Here is a 19,923-nt window from a genome sequence, read left to right on the forward strand (position 1 = left end):
GAGTTGATATCATGGATAAAATTAATTAAATTTAATCCACAAACTTTTTTTTTTAAATTGCTATGATTTATAACTTACATTATACGCTATCAATTTGTACCTCGTAGGTCAAATATTATTTTGGAAAGGGGCATAAAATGCTAACATAGGTGCCAAAAACAAGTAATAAATAATGAAAAATTATAATTAATTTATATTCAGTGGTATTAGTTTAATTACTTGCAGAACCATGGTCTGCCATGAGATTTGACTCTAGCTCTCTGGCAATTTATGGCCAGTCTTAATTTGTAATGAACGCAGCTGTAGAATTTATGTAAAGTTTGCAGGGCCTCAGTGTGTCTTAAACATATCACAAATATGGCTTGTATTATATTCTGTACTATTACAGAGTCCTAGCTAAATGACTTGCAATACAAAGAAAATGTTATGAATGTCATTTTATTAAAACATAAAATACTTGCACATATGAGAAATTATCTACAATGGTAAAGTGAGTTAAAGAAATCCACATTTTGCTTCATTCTTCTCTTCACATCTTGTAAGTTGTAAGTGTTCATTCTTCACCCTCTCCTTTCTGAAAAAAAAAAAAAAAAAAAAAACAGTCCACAAATTGTAAAGGGCAACATTTTCTTTTTAATGTGCATTTTATTCATGTAATGTTTCTTATACGCAGTAATGCAGTAACCTAGAATAATGAAATAGCAAGCTTGAAAAATAATTGTGTGTGTGTGTGTGTCTGTATATGTGTGTGTAAATAAATAAATAAATAAATATAATTTATATATATACATATATATATATATATATATATATATATATATATTCTTGCACTTCCCCTGGGTAAGCCAGCAACTACTACTACTTTCCACTTTTCTTCAGCCAGCTTCTCTATCTCAGCTTCCTGCACTAAATTCACCTTACCTTTCTTTCCCCGATCTTCTCACTATCTCTCCCTATTAACTCCTGTACTTACTACTGGCTCCTCCATCTGCCAGTCTCTTCCCCTCATTCCTTCCCTCACTACTGAGACCTACAAGTTCCCCTTTTCTGTGATACTTTCCCTTCTCAGCTCAACCCTCAATACAGTGACCAGCCATTTTCCTTTCTCTGTTGCTTTCTCTGTGAAGGCTTATAGTGAGTAAGTGAGCTACACCAGATGGGATTCAGAAAGGAGTTGTGCAATGTGTATAAAGTTAAGCACACTGACGTAATAGTAAAACATAAGGTGGGAGTCACAGGCATGCATCTTAGGCAAAGTATTTCCCATAGTTGTGCACCAATTCCCAGGTCATTTAACACTTTATTAAATAAATTCTTGAGGTAGTATAAATACAGATGAAAACAGACTCATATTATATGAGGGAATTGAGAAAGTCTATAAAATATTGCGTTCAAATGTATTATTGTACAGCTAGTAGTATATTTCACAGCTAATCATGTCTGCTAAACAAATGAGTTATCTTTGATCATGTGCTTTGAGGGTTATTGCAAATTACTGGGCAGTTGTGGGGGCAATGTCTGGTTATGTGACTTGCTATGAGTCATACAGTAGGGAAATGGAGGCTGCGGGAATCAAACACAGGACCACTGCATGTTCTAATCTAAAGTCGCACATGCCCAGTATGCAGCATGGATTACTTGAATATGGTCAAGCTCTGACTACTACAACAGTTACTCTCTATGAAATATTTTGAGAGCAACTTGAACCAGAAAACTAGCAAATAGCAAAGAACATACAGTCAGTGTTTGAAAGTACTAAGTTAATAGAATCGTTCATGACATAAACCTGTGTTGTGATGTTTTTCAGAGAGACTGCTCAGTAATAATAAAGTTTCAAGGCTGGCATTTATTCTTATGTTAACAACCGCACAGAGTAATTTCAGACTGATGTTCCTAAACATGCAAGATCATATATTCAGTGTGAATGAAATTCATATTAAAAAAACAGAAATCCAAAGAAAACCTACAAAGAATGCTGACATTGTCATTATAAGACAGTCAGAAATAGAGCTATACAGATAAAAAAGACAGGTGTTTGTGTAAGAGTGTGCCTGGTGTGCATTCTCTTTGGTACCATATTACAGGATACTCGAGTGTCACTAACACATTCACAAATAATTATTAATACTGCATGCTACTGCTTTCTTTGTGGCAGCTTATGCATTGGGTAAAGTAAGTCTTTCTTTTTGTCTTTTCCTTAATTACCTCCTGCACTAACTGCTCTGTACCACAAAACTGAAGACTGTGTTTGAACAAGAGCTATTTATGTCTTCATGTTTGAAAATGGCCACATAAAACTCGTACTTTATTAATATAATTTAAATAATTAACTTCCTCAGTGTGATTATGTACTATAATGCTTGGAAGTTCACAACTGTGTTGCAGTGAAATGAACTGGACTAGCACTTGGCACAGACGGTTTATAAAGGCTGCACGCTGTAATGACTGCGGTATATGGATTGATTCCCTCAGCCTTCATTTGCCTACTGTGTGTCCTTACATAATCACTTCACTAGAGAGTACTTGAAGGAAACTGGTAATTTGGGCTAGTCTCCTCAATAGTCCCCTGGACTGCAAGTCTAGTAGCTATGTCTGAAATAAAACCTCAAAGTGAATAATATGGAAAACAAATCGGCCCAATGCTGCATACCAGATGCTGTTTTCACTAATGACTCAATACATTAAAATTCAGGGAAGTAGAAATAATTCATTATTCTTAAAGAAAAAAGAACAACTATTTCTGTTTCATTGGCTTCCGGCTTCCTCAGACTTAATACAAAGTATGAAGCAGATGTGTGGTGTTTGGATTGATATTGCCAGATATTGTCAAAAACAGCTTTTGGTGAGCTGCTTTAAGTGAGAGGTAATTGATGTGCTTGCTTCAAGATTCATTTTATAAACAGCAGTAAGGTAATATAAATATCAGATGATCTCTATACTACAGTATTCATATACTATAGTATATATCTATAGTACTATATATTCAATTAACTGTTGTATATAAACATTTTTTCGTAATTGTCATCACTTGTCCTAGATGTATGATAGTGGATTTTTTAATGAATTTTCCACTGGTTACTTGTACCATTCTTATTCTAATTACATAAGCATGACACATGGAAAAGAAAAAAAAAGGTATTCTCTTATATAAAATTTTTATTAGGAAATTTTTCGAATGGCTGACTATAGCTGAAATGTACCATGATCCTGTTTACAGAAATGCAACAAAATGTAATGAACGAGATGAGTATCTGTAAATTTAGCTGTATTTGTAAATGTCTCATATTATAAATGATATTGTGTTTTTTTTTTGTGTTTGTTGGAGCTTTTCTCCCCGGGCCTCCACTGAAAATGGACATATATCCAGTTGGACTAGCCCGGTCAACAAATGTAAAATAATAATAAAATAATAATAATAAAATAATAAACTTTGCTAAAAAGGGACTACTAATGTTCATTTGAGCTATTTCAGTCAACAAATGGAAATAAATGAATTAATGGTTTTATAAGTTGTCAAACACCACACCACAGTGTTATACTTCCAGTTAATCACAGCTGATATGTTAACGTTTCAGCATATGATATAGTAAAGCTAGTGGCCTGACCGAAATAGTATAGAATGTCTAGTAAAAATATGTATCCATCTTTTTATCTGTCAATGTCTTTATTTATCTATCTAAATATCTGTCTATGTATCTATCTAATTGTACCTGCTGCTATGTATATGTATTGGTAATTAATCTCAGTATAATTTTAGAATAAGATATCTCACCTTGCCACCAATATCACGGATCTTAGCTCTGAGCTTGTTGACCTGGGACTCGGCGATATCAGCACGTTCCTCTGCTTCTTCAAGCTCATTCTGGACCTTCCTGAACTTGGAAAGTTGGACATTGACCTGCTCCTCCTAAAAAAACAGAATCAAATAAGAAATATTCTTTACTTCACTTTCTAATATTATTATAATAATTTAATGGAAGCAGAATTCAAATTCTAATTGACGTTCATTTCAAACAGAGTACCATTCCTTCCAGGTGTAAATTTAAATAGTGTTCATGTCTAACGGGATAATGTTCCCTGATGCACATTTACATTTGGAAACTGCATTAGGACCCACCACTCACCCACTGGCCTATTAAAGCTTTAAATTTAGAGACTACCCAAGTCTAGGGCAGGTATACATCCTGTAGCATAAAACTCAAGTGTATTGTCTATAAATCATTCATGTGTATGCAAACCTTCCATTTTCCCAGTATCTGCACTGTTGTTGGCAGCAAGCTTATGTCTAAGACTGGCACCTCTGCCGCCCCCTTAAAGTAATTTTAATTAATACTCACATCTAGTAACCCCTCTCCTACTTCCCCCTTTGTCAAATACTTCTCTGGTGCTAACATTTAGGATAGCATTTCTTCCACTTACTGTACACAGGTGTTAACAGAATGAATGTTTATGCTGATAGTAGTATGTCTTATTCTGTACCGGAATACTAGGTGATGTTATACTTCACTGTGGGATAGTCATGCAGTTCATGAATTAGCTGCGTATGTTTACCCTTATAATATCATTAGCAGATATGATTAGCATTCTGCTGGCTTGTCATTGTGTAGACTTGCAGGAAAGTGCTGCATGTATTTCTGTAGATGTGGCAGGTACAGGAGAGCAAGTTACAGCATAGTCCTCAACCTATCACATCACGGATCATGGACAAAGCTAAACAAAATCAGGGGCAACGACCATACATCAGGGAACTTTTACTGTTGCTACTCAGTTGAGATGTTGATAGGATAACAGGATATGCGTTAACATGCACTATCTGAAGAATCAGAATTCGTGAAAGTTAAACAGTGTTGCAAATACTATATGGATAATACAAATAAAGAAAAATAAATGTATGGAGAGAAGGGACAGAGGCCGGGTTCATATTAAAACACCGAATGCTGAAAATGTCAAAACCACAGAACCGTGATTTCTTTCCTAGAGAGAGAAATTGCTGTTCCAACCCCCCAAATAAAAAAAATAAAATAAAAAAAAAAAATTAAACACTTCCAAACACATACACACAAACCCTAACCCTAATTACACCCCCCCAAAAACCAGTAAACAACTAAATACACATATGCACGTAACCCATCCATACATTTAACGAAAAAAAAAACAGTAAACATTTTAAAACATATTCACTTACCTTAACTCACACCCTAACCCTAAGGTCAGTAACTCTAGCACATTTACATAAACAGTTCCAAACACATACACACTTACCTTAACCCTAATCTTACCCCCACAAAACAAAAGTAAATAGCTGAAAACACATACACACGTAACTCAACCATACATCTAATGCAAAATAAAAAACAGTAAACACTTTCATACGTATGCACTTACCTTAACCCACACCCTAACCCTAAGGTTAGTAACTGTTGCACAATCACGCTCGGGAGCTATACTGGACAAGGGACCACACTACACTTCAGAACAGGCAAAGCAACAAAGCGGTCAAGCGACTTCTTTACCAGGGAAAGAATTCGCTGAACAGCCGCTTCGCTGTTTTGCCTGTTCGCCCTACATGTGTAAATGAAAACGCATTCTCTAAAATGCGTTTTCGTCATTCTAATATGAACCCCAGAGGCCTGACTGGCCGTACAGCTATGTGCCCATCAACAGTCCACTATTACATGTTACTTTCTGGCACAATAACATATATAGGTGACTGGCCATAAAGGATTTGTTCATGTTGTTAAGAAATGAACTCAAGATCACTGGGCTATTTTTCTCACATTTCAGAGCACAGTCAGCATGCTCCATGTATCAAAGTATTTTATGACTTACTGTACTAAGCAATAGTCATTGGGAATGAGTCTTATGAATTATATGTCCTAATCCTGCTTAATATTTCATCACAAAATATAGTTTATGTATCTTGTTCATTGCCATTAATTAACTAAGAAAATAATTACACAAGTGGAGATTAACCAGTACTTCCACATTAAATTATTAATACCTCTTACTTACCCATAGGAGTATTTCACATCTTCTCTAGCACTAACTCCTCAACTAGCAAGCAATGTCTTTTTTGGCTGTTAGACTGGAACTTTCTTTTTTGCAGATGATACTACATGACAGCTTCCAAACATTAGATAAAAGTCACAAAATTAATAGATTTTTCAGCTGAAGCCATTTGGTTGAAAGTCCTTTATCTTATAAACTTTAAGATTATTTTAATAGGGTCAAAGCTTACTGCAGCCCCTAATTTCCAGATAATAAGCCCTTGTAACACCACAATGATAAGAAAGGAGAAATGTTCTCTTTGCAGGAATCATCTTTGGTGAATTAGGTACAGCCAAATTGACCGAAGCCTAATTCAGATTAGTGGATTTGTCCTGTATATGGGCTTATCTACTCGTTATTTATGAAGCATCCAACCTCATGTAGGCTTCTAGGTATGTACGGGTGGCAACCAGCTTCAGTAACAAATTCAGTAAGTTTCTTTCCATGTGAAGCACATGATATAACATGTCAAGTCATAAGCATAGTGCAGATGTGGGTTTGACATTATGGTTAAGGTCTTCACATCATAGACACATGGTAAGGGGTTTGACTCTGACCTCAAGAATAGGCTAGGCTTAAAATAGCCATTTAAGGCAGTTAGCCAAGTATTCCCCTATGAATAGTGAAAATGATTCCATTTTTGATTGAAATACTATAATGCAAGCATGATAGAAGCATGTATATATATATATATATATATATATACATATATATATATATATATATATATATACATATATATATATATATTTATATATATATATATATATATATATATATATATATATACATATATATATATATATATATATATATATATATACATATATATATATATATATATATGGTTTACTATTGTTTGTGTGAACAACATTCTATCGGCTGCAATGTGAAGAAAAACAGAATGTCGAGCGCACAAGCATTTTTGCACCAGATAGTCAACTCCACTTATACGAATGCACAACTGCATTTGCATAAGTGGAAATTGACTATCTGCATGGAGATCACAGTACGGTGAGGAGTGGAAATTCATCCACATTCCCACTGTAGTGCGATCTCGGAGTTAGAATATATAAGTAGGGGTGGGGTGAGGGGTGCAAGGGGGCTTGCCCCCCTGCAAAAACTTGATAGCTATATAGGAGTTTGATTTACATCAGCTCCTATACGGCTATCATGTGGTGGTTTCAACAACAATGTCGAGTCAAATGCGTCGAGCATTTGGTTCGACATTGTGAAAAGTATTTGTTTTTACTTTTGGTATTACCATTCGTTTATTTGAACGGAAAATGTTTTATTCGTTCGAATAAACAATAGTAAACCTATATATATATATATATATATATATATATATATATATATATATAAATTTATTTATATCATATGATAATAGTTCATAGTTATTGCTATGGAAATGCCTCTCCCCTTCTCAAACTCAGCTCGTTCTTCTGTCCTTAAAACTATTGATATTAAAGCCAATTAAGAAAGGACTTACAGCTTCTTCTGATTGTCTCTTGTAGGTTTTGACTTTCAGCTGAAGTTTATCCACCAGATCCTGAAGTCTCAGTATATTTTTCTTGTCCTCCTCAGACTGTAAAATAAGGTAAATAGTTATATCTTAGGTTCATTTTTTCAGAAATTAAACACACCTGTCAACTGAAATCTAGAATCATGGTACAGCATACCTGGTATGTGAGCTCCTTAACTCTCCTTTCATATTTGCGGACACCCTTAATAGCCTCAACACCTCGTTTCTGCTCTGCCTCCAGCTCATTTTCCAGTTCACGTACCTGATACATCAGAAAATAAATCATTATTATATGTGACTTATCCATATAGGACTATAGAGAAATTCATTTTGAAAGCACATACTCTAGTCTCCAGTTTCTGGAGATGTTTCTTTCCACCTCCATTGCTAACAGCTCAGCCTCATCCAAACGATGTTGTAGGTCCTTCACAGTCTGTTCAAGGTTCTTCTTCATCCTTTCAAGGTGGGCACTGGTGTCCTGTTCCTTCTTCAGCTCCTCAGCCATCATTGCTGCCTATTGAACCAATGGTAAAGGAAAAAAAAAGATCAGTAAGTTATGTGGTGGACAGAATGGACAAATATACATTTAAAATGGATACCTAAAGTGAATGTGCAACAATTTCAGAAAAGGCAAAAAAAAAAAAAAGGCAGATTAGGAAACGCATTCTGCCAGTTAACATGGTCTATACCAGGTTGTGGTCCACTCTATGAAATATAACTGATTAGAAAAAAACAACAGTAATGTACACCTTTCAGAAGTTAATAAAATTATATATTTATTTTGTACTGAATTTTAGACGTAGCTTAAACACTTAGTCATATCACATTATTTGTGATTGTGTATTGCGTGCACATTTTTATTATTTTAGAAATATGTCCTTACATCAGTGATGGCCTTCTTTGCCTTTTCCTCAGCATTCCTTGCTTCCTGCACTGATTCATCCACCTCTGACTGGAGCTGGGCCATGTCGCTCTCAAGCTTCTTCTTGGTGTTGATAAGGCTGGTGTTCTACAAAAGAGATACATTGTAACATTTAATTAGTACCACCTATTGTTAAAGAACTGGAACTAAAATCACAACACAGATACAAATAGCTATGCTGTGTTACCTGGGAATGCAGGAGCTGCACACGCTCACTTGCATCTAGCAGTTCTTGCTCTGCAACCTTGCGGCCTCTCTCTGTCTGTTCAAGTCCGGCTCTTATCTCTTCAACTTCTGCTTGCAACAATGTATTCCTGCGCTCAATCACAGCTACCTGCTCTTTCAGGTCATCCTGGCTTCTGACAGCATCATCAAGGTGTAGCTGAGCATCCTGTGAAAACATTAATTTAGAGTCAAGAATTTGATTGTCATAGATTTTAAGCCCTTTATGTCTAGAATATTTTAAAGCTTGTACACTATTTTCCTACTACACACAGTGTTTTTATACTTCTAGCATTCTATTTCTGGTTATATCACAGTGAGGATCCTGAAGTAATGACTAGGTATACCTATCAAATCTGGATGTAGTCTCTTCAATTCTGTCCTCTATGTTATATGACTAAGAAATTCAATTTAATAATTCCATCTGCCAGGTCATCATTAAAGTAATCACTTTTTAGCTAGTTGACTTTACCAGAAAACAGCACACATTTTCTAAGAACTGTCTGTGTTTTTTCTCCACTATTGTTATTATAGTTAATCAGATCATTACATCTGCTCCACGTCCAAAAGTACAGCTGTCTGATTAAAATATATTTTTACTAAGACGTTTAAGCCTTGGATTTATTGTGCATTTCAAATACTACAACAACCTTTATGCAATGATAAGTGCATACGTTGTGACTCTACATCTGTGCAAAGATTAATTTAAAATGATTACCTTGAGTTGCCCTTGTATGTTCCTAAGGTGTTTCTGTGCCTCAGCAGCTTGTCGGTTGGCATGGCTCAGCTGAATTTCCATCTCATTCAAATCTCCTTCCATCTTCTTTTTGACACGAAGGGCATCATTTCTGCTCCTGACTTCAGAATACAGTGTGCTCTGCATGGATTCTACCACCCTTGAGTTGTTTCTCTTAAGCTGTTCAATCTCTTCATCCTTTTCTGCAATCTTTCTGTCTACTTCAGACTTTACTTGGTTCAGTTCCAGCTGGATACGGAGTATTTTGGCTTCTTCGTGTTCCAGTGATCCCTTTTCAGTAACAAAGTAAAAGAACATTGTAAGTTTTTCCACATAAAAACAATACAGAGCATGTGTGTTTTAAGTGTAAATGCAGCAGCAGTATGTCCTTTTGTTAAATCAGCACTCTGTACCTCTGCCTCCTCAAGTGCAGCCTGAAGGTCACTCTTCTCTTGCTCAACCTGCTTCTTGGCTTTTTCCAGCTCATGGATGCTTTTTCCAGTCTCCCCAATTTGTTCAGTTAGATCTGAGATCTCCTCTGTACAAAAAGAGTGGTAAAGTATGTATTTAAACTTATCCAATTCAAGTTTATTTTAACAATATATCCTGTTCTAACATAAGATCAAAGAGTTCATCAGTACTTCCTTTAGCATGGTAGATAAAAGTTTAGTGTTTAATTGCCAAAATGTTATTATGCTTACGTTGCAGATTCTTGTTTTCACGTTTCATAGTTTCAAGCTGGTCCAGAGTTTCTTCATAGGCATTTTTGAGTTTGAAGATTTCTGTACTGAGGCTACGGGATTCCTTCTGAGCAGCTTCCAGCTCAGCCTGACCTTCTTCGTGCTTCTGCTTCCATTCTGCCAGAACCTTCAGGAAAAATGCACAGATCAGGAATTCAGTAGAACAAAATACCATCATAGGCAGCAGAAAAACAAAAAAGGTTCGGGCAAGGACAATAGTCATGATCAGTAAGTAAAACAAAGGCTTTTTCTGTGTATTTGCAGTAATGATATTGGCAAAGACAGATCTGGCAAGGCTGAGTTAGGATGGCAGGGAGATTATGGAAAACAGGGCACAAGCACAGCTATTAAAGGAGCACTTCACCTAGCTCTTCAGGAATGAAAGGGATGGACAGAAGTTATACTGGGATAGAACTACAGCAGAGTGTGGACATTACTGGATGGATATCAGGACAGAGAGGGAACAGGAAGAGAAGAAACTGGCTAGCCTAACACAGTATAAACTGACCAGATGGGATGCCTTCCAGGGTTGTCAGAACTCTGGCCAGTATACAGATGGATTCCTGTCACTGCAAAAGTACAGGACAGGAAGCTGGCAGGACTTAGTATCCTTATGTTGGGATGGAATCTGGGGAACTATAGGCCTGTTATTCTACCAATAGTGACAGGCAAACTCGTGTAGAAATTCTTTATAGTAAGGCTGGTTGTGAAGCAACAATCTCCAGAACAAAAACTAATATAGTTTCATAAATCAGTCCAGTTTTATCACTGAGATACAGAAAAACTTGCCAGAAGAGTACCTGAAGATGTGGATTACATAGATTTCATTAATGCCTTTGACTCAGTCCCACAAAAACAGCTGTTAGAAAAGTTGCAGGAATTGTAGTTGGGACTGAAAATGAGGAACTGGTCACCAGTATGGTTGGGAGGTAGGATACAAAATTTTGTGAAGAGAGAGACATTGTCAAGAGTACAGGAGTGACAAGTATAGTATCTCAGGGGTTGGTTCTGCATCAGGTAGAATCAATTTTATTTATTTCAGGGATACCCAAGGAATTGCAGCAAACTATCATGCTCTTTTTGGACAACATGATGATAAGTGCAACAGCATGGGGTAAGGATAGGATTTGAGAAGCTAATAAATGGACAGGAATATAGGATTTGGCATTTTAAACAGTTACAATTAGGTCACTGAAGAAGAGTTGCAAAGTATCAGTTGAGGAGAATAGATCTAATGTTGGCAAAATGATATGAAATTGTTTGACATACTTTTATCTGACCATCAGGAGCAGAATTAGCAGGCCATGTCATCAATAAAGGAAATGCTGAAATGCTTTGTTCAGCATTAGTGGCTCAATAGACTGTACATGAGTCTTTGATGAGTGAAAGATTACAAAGCCAGGAGTTCTGTTCCTATACCATGCACCTTGATTCATGAAGTGCTACAGTGCTACATTAGGGGGCGCTACTCTCTTAAGGTGATATTATTTCAAATAACATGAAAAAACATGGTCCCATTTATCTATGTTGCTGGTAGGTTATGTAAATGTTAAAGACCCCACGGCACTTATCCAAATAATCAGGGAAATTTTGTGAGGATCATGCCCAAACTCATCCATTCTGTAAAAATTTCAACTGAAATTAGGCCTCAGCCCTAGTGAGACTAACCTGATTTAAATAAATAAATATTGTGGAATTGACTTCAGCTGAAAATAAGTAATTGTTCCCCACTGTACAGGAGGGGAAAGTGTACAACAAGAGAGTAGAGCAACTGGAGCTGTTCTCACTAGAGACCAGAAGGAATAAGGACACCTGATATGGGTGCACAAGGTCAAGTCAGGTAGAGGGAAGGGGGGTCAGCCTGAATATGAAGGTAAGAAGGATAGTGAAATCAATACACTGTGGGGACAACTACTCACTGAAGCTGCCTTATTGGTTCTTTTTAGAGTGGGATAAGTAGCCATGAAATGGACTACCAAACAACAAACTAGGTGGTGAAAGGAGAAATCCATGGAGGCACTCAACATGGCATGGAACAGGTGAAGACAGATGAAAATAGAAAGCAGAGAAGGACAGGAAGTAGAATGTTAAATGCACTCAAAGGGGAGAGTTTGTAGGCTAATTGTCACCTTAAGCCATCAGGCAAACAGATTGTAATATAATGTCATACACTTTACCTTGTCAAAGTTTCTCTGCTTTTTGTCAAGAGCTGCAGCTGCAGAGTTTGCTCTCTCAACATCAATCATCAGATCCTCAACTTCAGCCTGAAGTCTCTGCTTGGTCTTTTCTAAGGAAGCACATTTGGAGTTCACAGCCTCAATCTGTTCCTCAGCTTCCTGCAGACGCTGAGCAAGCTTTTTCCTAATAATAATAAAAAGGTATTAATGTTACCAAATCAGGTCTAACATGTAAGCACACAATTACTCACAATTAGCAACCGGACTTACTTTGCCTCCTCAAGTTCTTCTGTGCGCTGGATTGCATCTGTTTCATATTTGGTTCGCCACTGGGCAACTTCACTATTTGCTTTGGACATGGCTCGCTGAAGCTCAGTCTTAGCTTCCTGTTCTTCCTCAAACTGTTCACGGAGCAGGTCACAGTCATGGCGGCAGACTGCAAGGCATGTGCCAGAGCATTCTTGGCCTATGGTTAAAATGTGTGTAATACAATATTAATGTGTGCTTTATAAGTGTGTAGTGAATAAATAGCATTTAACTGGGGCTATGACTCAGAGATGTAGAATTGTTTTTTTTTTCTTTTGTTGTTTTTTTGCTTAAAGTATACATATATCTTATGAAAAGTTTATTGAAAAAAACTTAACCCAAGCAGATAAGAATTTTAAAAATGAGATTCAGTTTACATTTGATCAGGTTAATAACAGAGTAATCTCATCTACTATATAGTCTTTATCTACTATATAGTTACAAGGCAACATGTCTAACTATAAAATGGATAATAAAAGTCTTTAAGATATAGTTGGTCTGAAGCTATGATGATAATTCATGCTGTTGCCACTGCTGCAATTAAATTTGTTCACTGTTTTATTATTTATGCAGTGAGTCTGGCTTATTATTAGAACAGCACTTCCCTGATATGTTTTAACACTGGATATCATAATGTCTCAGTGAGTAATCTATCTGCTAGTATCTCATGTCCCATAATGCACCTCGAGGTATGACAGTGTCCTATGAAAATCATGATCCATCTTGTCTTAGTCCTTATTTATACAATAGCTATTAAAAATCTGCAATACTTGATTGGCTACTGAAATACAAAGTGATCATATTGTGGAATGCCATCATTATAATCAATTCAGACACAGACAACAGATATTATTATTAGAAATTAATTATTGTTAAATGTCATTTAGATACTCCATCTTTTGTGGATAGCACTTCAGTGAGATCAATACAATCAGTTTAACTTTCTGCTTTGATCATGCCTGAATGTGAAATTATTACACAATAATACTTTCTCTGCCATGCCTCACTGCCAAGGTTTGCTTTTTTATTTGTGTGTTTGCTTGTTTAAGAAAATCCAGTAAAATTCCAGAATCTGGACTTGTTAAATATTGGTGAAAATAAGGATTTTATGGAATTAAACATTTCATATGAAATCACATTTGCAACAGAATCTGGATTTCCTTTTATATTTAATACCTGTACTGTTCCCTGTTTGTAGTGCTTAATATTTAGAATCTGCTTTTATTGTACTTAATACAGATCCACTCAAAATTATAATGAAATCACTTTCATTACTTGAAATTCAAAACAACCACTGGTTTAATTTCTGAAATTTAGCACAGAAAAATGATAGCTTGTTATTTTAATAAAAGCAACTTATCAACCTTGCTTACTGCCTACATATCACATATTTTACCTTAACTTCTTCTTCCAGCTGCCTCTTCAGTTCCTCTATCTGTTGAGTGAAGGCCTGTTTACCCCTTGTCAGCTGTGATATAAGAGATTCCTTTTCTTCAAGTTGGCGTGCAAGTTCACCTGCAAATAAAACCATTTTAAAATGTTTGCACAATAATATCATAAGATTTTTTCTTTTAAGTCTTCTCCCTTTGAACACCAATAAATGTGACATCCCTCACTAGCATGTTATCCCATTCACTCCTTTTCATACAAGAATTCTCCAAGTGAGGAGGTCACAGCACCTACACTTTGTAGGGTGAAGGGGTTTGACCTATCTACCTTACACTGCCAATAGTAGGTATGTAATCGCCCCAAATGGGAGTTAGTTGCACTTCTACATGAGCTCTGTTACCTAAGCAGAGCACAGCAGAGATTCTGCTACCTCCAATCATTTTCTAAGTCTATGATTATATTCCTCCAGTATTTACCAGGCTGTGCACTGCATTTAAAAATCAGGAAAACTCATCCTCTCCTGTAAGAGTAAATTCTGCCAAACCCATTTATTTTCTTCTACCCACTGGCTGCCTTCTGGCACTAGGATGGCTGCTTGAACCTGAGTTACCAGCTTTGCAGGCAGATATGATGCCTGTATGACAGTGGGACAACCTTAGCTTTCTGTGTTCTAAGTTATAACATAAGTTTAATTCTTTGTTATACAAGTAGGTCTTGTATGATGTGTGTGTGTGTGTGTGTGTGTGTGTGTGTGTGTGTGTGTGTGTGTGTGTGTGTGTGTGTGTGTGTGTGTGTGTGTGTGTGTGTGTGTGTGAATGTGAATACACAAGGGGAAACATGAATATACATGCATGCATATATAGTGTACATTACAAATTTTGGCATATTTCAGTATTATAGTACCTGTTTCTGTCTGCAGGCGTGCTCTCTGGGCAGTTAAATCGCTAATAAGGCGTACATGCTCATCATCCTTTGTCTTAACCTCACTGAGTTGATCTTCCAGTGATCGAGAAAGTTTTTCAAGGTTTGTCTGCAAATTATAGCAAGACATAGTGTTACATAAAATAGTTCTTTTGAAAGTCATCACTTACCTAATTTTTCAACTGCATAACATACCTTTGATTTTGAAACAGATTCCATGTTGCTGGCAAGATCATCAATTTCCATCTTCAGCTCACTCTTTTCCTTCTCGAGTTTTTGCTTCACACGTTGCAAGTTATCAATCTGTTCCCCAAGTTCTGCTACAGTATCAGCCTGCTTCTTACGGAGAGCTGCAGCTGTGGCTTCATGTTGCAGTGTGGCTTCTTCCAGGTCACGACGCAGTTTCTGAAACTCTGCTTCACGCTTCTTGTTCATCTCAATCTGGGCAGCAGTTGCACCACCAGCTTCTTCAAGTCTTTCACTAATTTCTTCAAGTTTCCTGGCAAGATCAGACCTCTGCTTTTCTATTTTTGCACGAGATGCACGTTCAGCTTCAATTTCTTCTTCAAGTTCTTCAATACGAGCCTAAAATGAAACATTAAGAAAATATAATCTGTTAGAATTACATTTAAATGACAATATAGAGCTAGACTGGCGGTCAGTATACTTATAATTCTGCAGGTTATACCTGAAGTTCTTTTATTTTTTTCTGCAGTTGTGTTCCAAGAGCTTGTTCATCTTCTATCTTGCTCTGCAATTGACTTATCTCAAAGTCCTTCCTATTAATGGAAATTAGAGACTATATTGAAAATGTAAAATGTATAACCCAGTTCTTAAGCATTTCAATTAAAATTACTTCTTGCTAACTTTTTAAGCTTTTCTTCAGCTTGCTGTTTGTCATTTTCAAGATCCAAAATAGTTTCTTGCGCCAGTTTTAAGTCTCCTTCAAGCTTTCTCTTAGCTCTTTCAAGATCCATACGCAACTTCTTTTCTTGTTCCAGGGAACCTTCAAGCTATAAGCACAAATATGAACCTCATTAAGCATTCTACTATAAATGTGCTGTAACTATGTTTCCTGTTTAACAAGTAGGTACTTACATCATCAACTTGTTGTTCAAGCTTTGTCTTGGCCTTTGTCAGAGTGTTGACTTTGTCTTCTTCTGCTTGGAGGTCATCAAGGGTCTGCTGGTGAGCCTCCTGAAGGGCCTTCTTCTCCTTATTTAGCTTAGCAATGCCTTCATCAAGGCTTGCTAGTTCTTCTGTCAAATTTTTTACCTATTTTAGATAGAAAGATATGTGATTCTCCTATTTTAAAATATCTAGAATTGAAAGCAAAATGCAGCAAATGAGTGTACCCTACGAGTTTCTAACATATAATATACCTTATTTTCAGTGGCATGTTTCTCCTTCTCAACCTTTGCCAGAGTGAGTTCTAAGTCATCAATGTCTTTCTTAAGCTCTGAGCACTCATCCTCCAGTTTCCTTTTCTTGGCTGTTAACTCAGCATTTGATTCCTCCTCATCTTCCAGCCTTTCATTCAACTCTTTGACTTTGGCTTCGAGCTGAATCTTACTCTTGATGAGTCCATCACATCTTTCTTCTGCATCTGTTAGGGCCTCAGTTTCCTGTTAAAGTTATTTATAATATATGCTCAGTTAAATTGCTCTCAGAAAAAATTAACTTTATTTTTAGTTGCCATAAAAAGTTCTGATTTGCTTACCGATTGAACAGATAGTTGAAGGTCATTCTTCTCCTGTGTGAGGGCAATCATTTTCTCTTCTAGTTCCTTTCTTCTGGCCTCTGACTTTGCCAGTTCGGCCTTGGTCTTTTCAAACTCTTCCTTCATGTTGGCCATTTCTTTCTCAGACTCTGCACTCTTCAGCAAAGGCTTTATTTTGAAGTACAACTGCATCCATGGCCAGGTCTTGACATTCATGAATGATCTGACGTTATACTGGATGGTATAAATGGATTCCCTGTTTAATAAATAGAACATGCATTAGTCACAGACTCATATTCCTGAACAACTAGAAATGGTCAGCAATATTTAATTAATTAAATACCTCCTCTCCATCATCTTCTTAAATTCAACACGCATCAGATAACCATGGCATACAGCTTGTGTACGAGTGATAAGCATTGCTAATTTCTCATCTCGCATTTCCTCAAGAGTGCTCAGAAGACCAGCTTTGAATAATACCTATATAACATGAAGTAATTTAGGAATGTACTGTTTTAGCTTTTGCAGTGGTTTGTATAACATTCAAGAATTTATGTGTACTTGTGTTTAACATTATCTGATGTACAACATTTCTTACCTTAGTGTGTCCAAATCTGTACTGGGTGTAATCTAAATCAATGGATCCCAGAAGCTTTTCTGATGCCTTCTTACTGTCAATGAACTGACCCTCAGGGATGGCACTTGCATTCAGAACCCTGTATCTGTTTTTGTTTTTAATTTAATTAAGTTAGTACATTTGATATGATAAACCCAAAATATATATAATATTCCACATATTTAATTACTGTAGAAATGTATTAAATGAGATAAAGTCATCTGCCACAATGATACTGCTTGTCATATGCCATTCCAGGTCATATTACTGCTACAGTTAAATTCAGAGGTAACTGCAGCATTATTGAATGTATAGTAAATAAAAACATGCTGCTTTCATGAGGGAAATATTTTCATGCTATAAACCTAGTAAAATGCACTTTTATGTAAACTCGTTTCACCTGACTTATTCCATCAAAATAAATACAGAATCTGCATGCTGATTTGCAGTAATGGGGTATATCAGAAGCATAAGTAGGGCAGGGCAAAGGCTGCAGCCACCCTGGTTGTAAGATGTGAGACTCTATATTCGACAGTTGTCAATGGGGCTTTATTACAATGCTAGAAGGCAGTAATGAATGCCAGTACTGTCATTGGTGGCATCATAGCTGAGGGCTGAAGCACTGAAGATGTTAGTGGATGAAATGGTAAGTGTAACCAACTGCTTGCTACAATGTACTTAGAGCCGAGAAGTGCAAGTCAGGGAGAATGGACCATGATCCTCAATAAAGGAGCACCAGATCAGGGAACAGACTTTTTATTTATTTATTTATTTTTTGTTTTTGCTCTTTAACATGGAGTTGAGTGCTTCTAGTATGGAGAACAGCACTGGGCATTAGATAAGCCAGTCATGGTGATGGAGATGTAAAGTTAGCTGTACTAAATTATATGTATATGTCGGGTACAATTTGAAGAAAGTATTTCCTTTATAAAGAATTTATACTTTTGTTTTGCTCCCGTTATTTAACTCTCAAAGCATTCCCATGCCAAGGCAGTGTATGTGATTTCATGTGTACAACAGTTTGGTCCCTGTCTGGGTCAGTATTCCACTATGTCACACTGATTAGTTTTGATAAGGAGGAAATGTGTATTTTTATGACTATATTTTATTTTCATATTACTAGTTGTATTTTCACTCTTCCTGAATCATTCAATAAAAATGTCCATACATTTCCCCTGTGGTTTGCATTAATGAAGTGTATATAATGCTGTTATTACCATTCTGTATTAAACTCTTTGCAGTAGTAGTTTGTCTATAAGTCTAGTTATATAACTTATTAAATACATGCTAAGTTACATGTAAGAAGAGTATATAGGACAGGCACTGCAGACCTTTGTTTGAAATCAGCATAGATAATCCTGCTTGGGAATCCTTTCCTGCAAATTCTGATACCCTCCAGAACACCGTTACACCTTAGCTGGTGCAGTAACAGTTCATTGTCCATGACACCTAAAACAGCAAATCACAACGTCAGCTACATATTTATCAGTAATCTTTCTTTAATGCTTTTTGTTTGGTCATAGTCTTTCAAAGATATCTGTGCAAGCAGTTACCTGGTGTTTTGGTTTCATTGGGAATCAGACAACGCACAAAGTGGGGGTGGGTGCTTTTCAGGTTAGTCATCAACTTGTTCAAGTTTTCCTGTAGTTCAGTAATGAAAAGCAAATAGAATGTGAATCTTCACTTGTTATAAATCAATTTCATAGAAAGTTAATATGATAAATGCAGTATCTGCAAGTAGAACATAGTTGTTAAATGTGAAACATTTCTTTGTACATGCATTCATACCCTGAAAACAGCAGACACTGTCTGGAAAGAAGAACCCTTCTTTTTGCCACCACCTTTCTTTCCACCAGACTCTGAAATACAATAAAAGTAGATAAGCAACATTAAACAAGTCTATTACAAGGCTGTGTGTCTATCACACACATCAATACAGTATTTTCCTGACACAACTGTATGCAAGAAGGTAGCATAATACTGATGTTTCAATTAATAGAGTTAATATTAATACACATCAGCTGTATATACCCTTAATTTTAAGCTGTAGCATTATGGGCTGATGTTACACAGAAGTTGCCTGGCCAGAAAAACAGTACCCCAGGTTTCTCAAAGCATAAACTCTTTACATTCACCCCAGAAGGGTTTGAGGTGCTGGGCATGGTGTCCAGTCACATCTCCTGTGACCTATATTTGGTAACTAATCTGGAGCACTGGTATCTCCAGATGGGAGGAGGAAGGAGAGATGAAGCAGCCTGTGGACAGCTCCCTTTTCTCTTTATGGAGAGTACTAAGGTCTCTCACAGTATCAGCAGCTCAAGGCTTGAAATGTTTGCCAGTGCAAGACCCCATGTAGGCCCATTGCACTGCAGTTGCATTCAGAAGGGATAAAGTATGATGTCATGCTTGCTGCACTATGGCAACCTCACCTATGGCAGTCGAAAGCTTAAAGACAATAAGTGAGCCTTCTTATCAGTCTGATAGTGCCACAGAAACCTCTCCACAGGCAGGGTACCCTCATAGTTTTAGGTTAGGAGACAAGATAAACACATGGATGGCACAAGTGGAGGAACGAGCAGGCTATAAAAGTTGTTTTATGGA

At 36.6% G+C, this 19,923-nt stretch overlaps 1 pseudogene; it reads right to left on the reverse strand.

The window, feature by feature from the left end:
- Positions 1-509: 509 nt before the first annotated feature.
- The window catches only part of LOC122809093, a 33,110-nt pseudogene continuing 13,696 nt past the window's right edge, over positions 510-19,923 (reverse strand).

This window comes from Protopterus annectens, chromosome 8.part0 (genome assembly GCF_019279795.1).
Source record: "Protopterus annectens isolate FY-2018-M chromosome 8.part0, PAN1.0, whole genome shotgun sequence".
In the NCBI taxonomy this organism is placed as follows: domain Eukaryota; kingdom Metazoa; phylum Chordata; order Ceratodontiformes; family Protopteridae; genus Protopterus; species Protopterus annectens.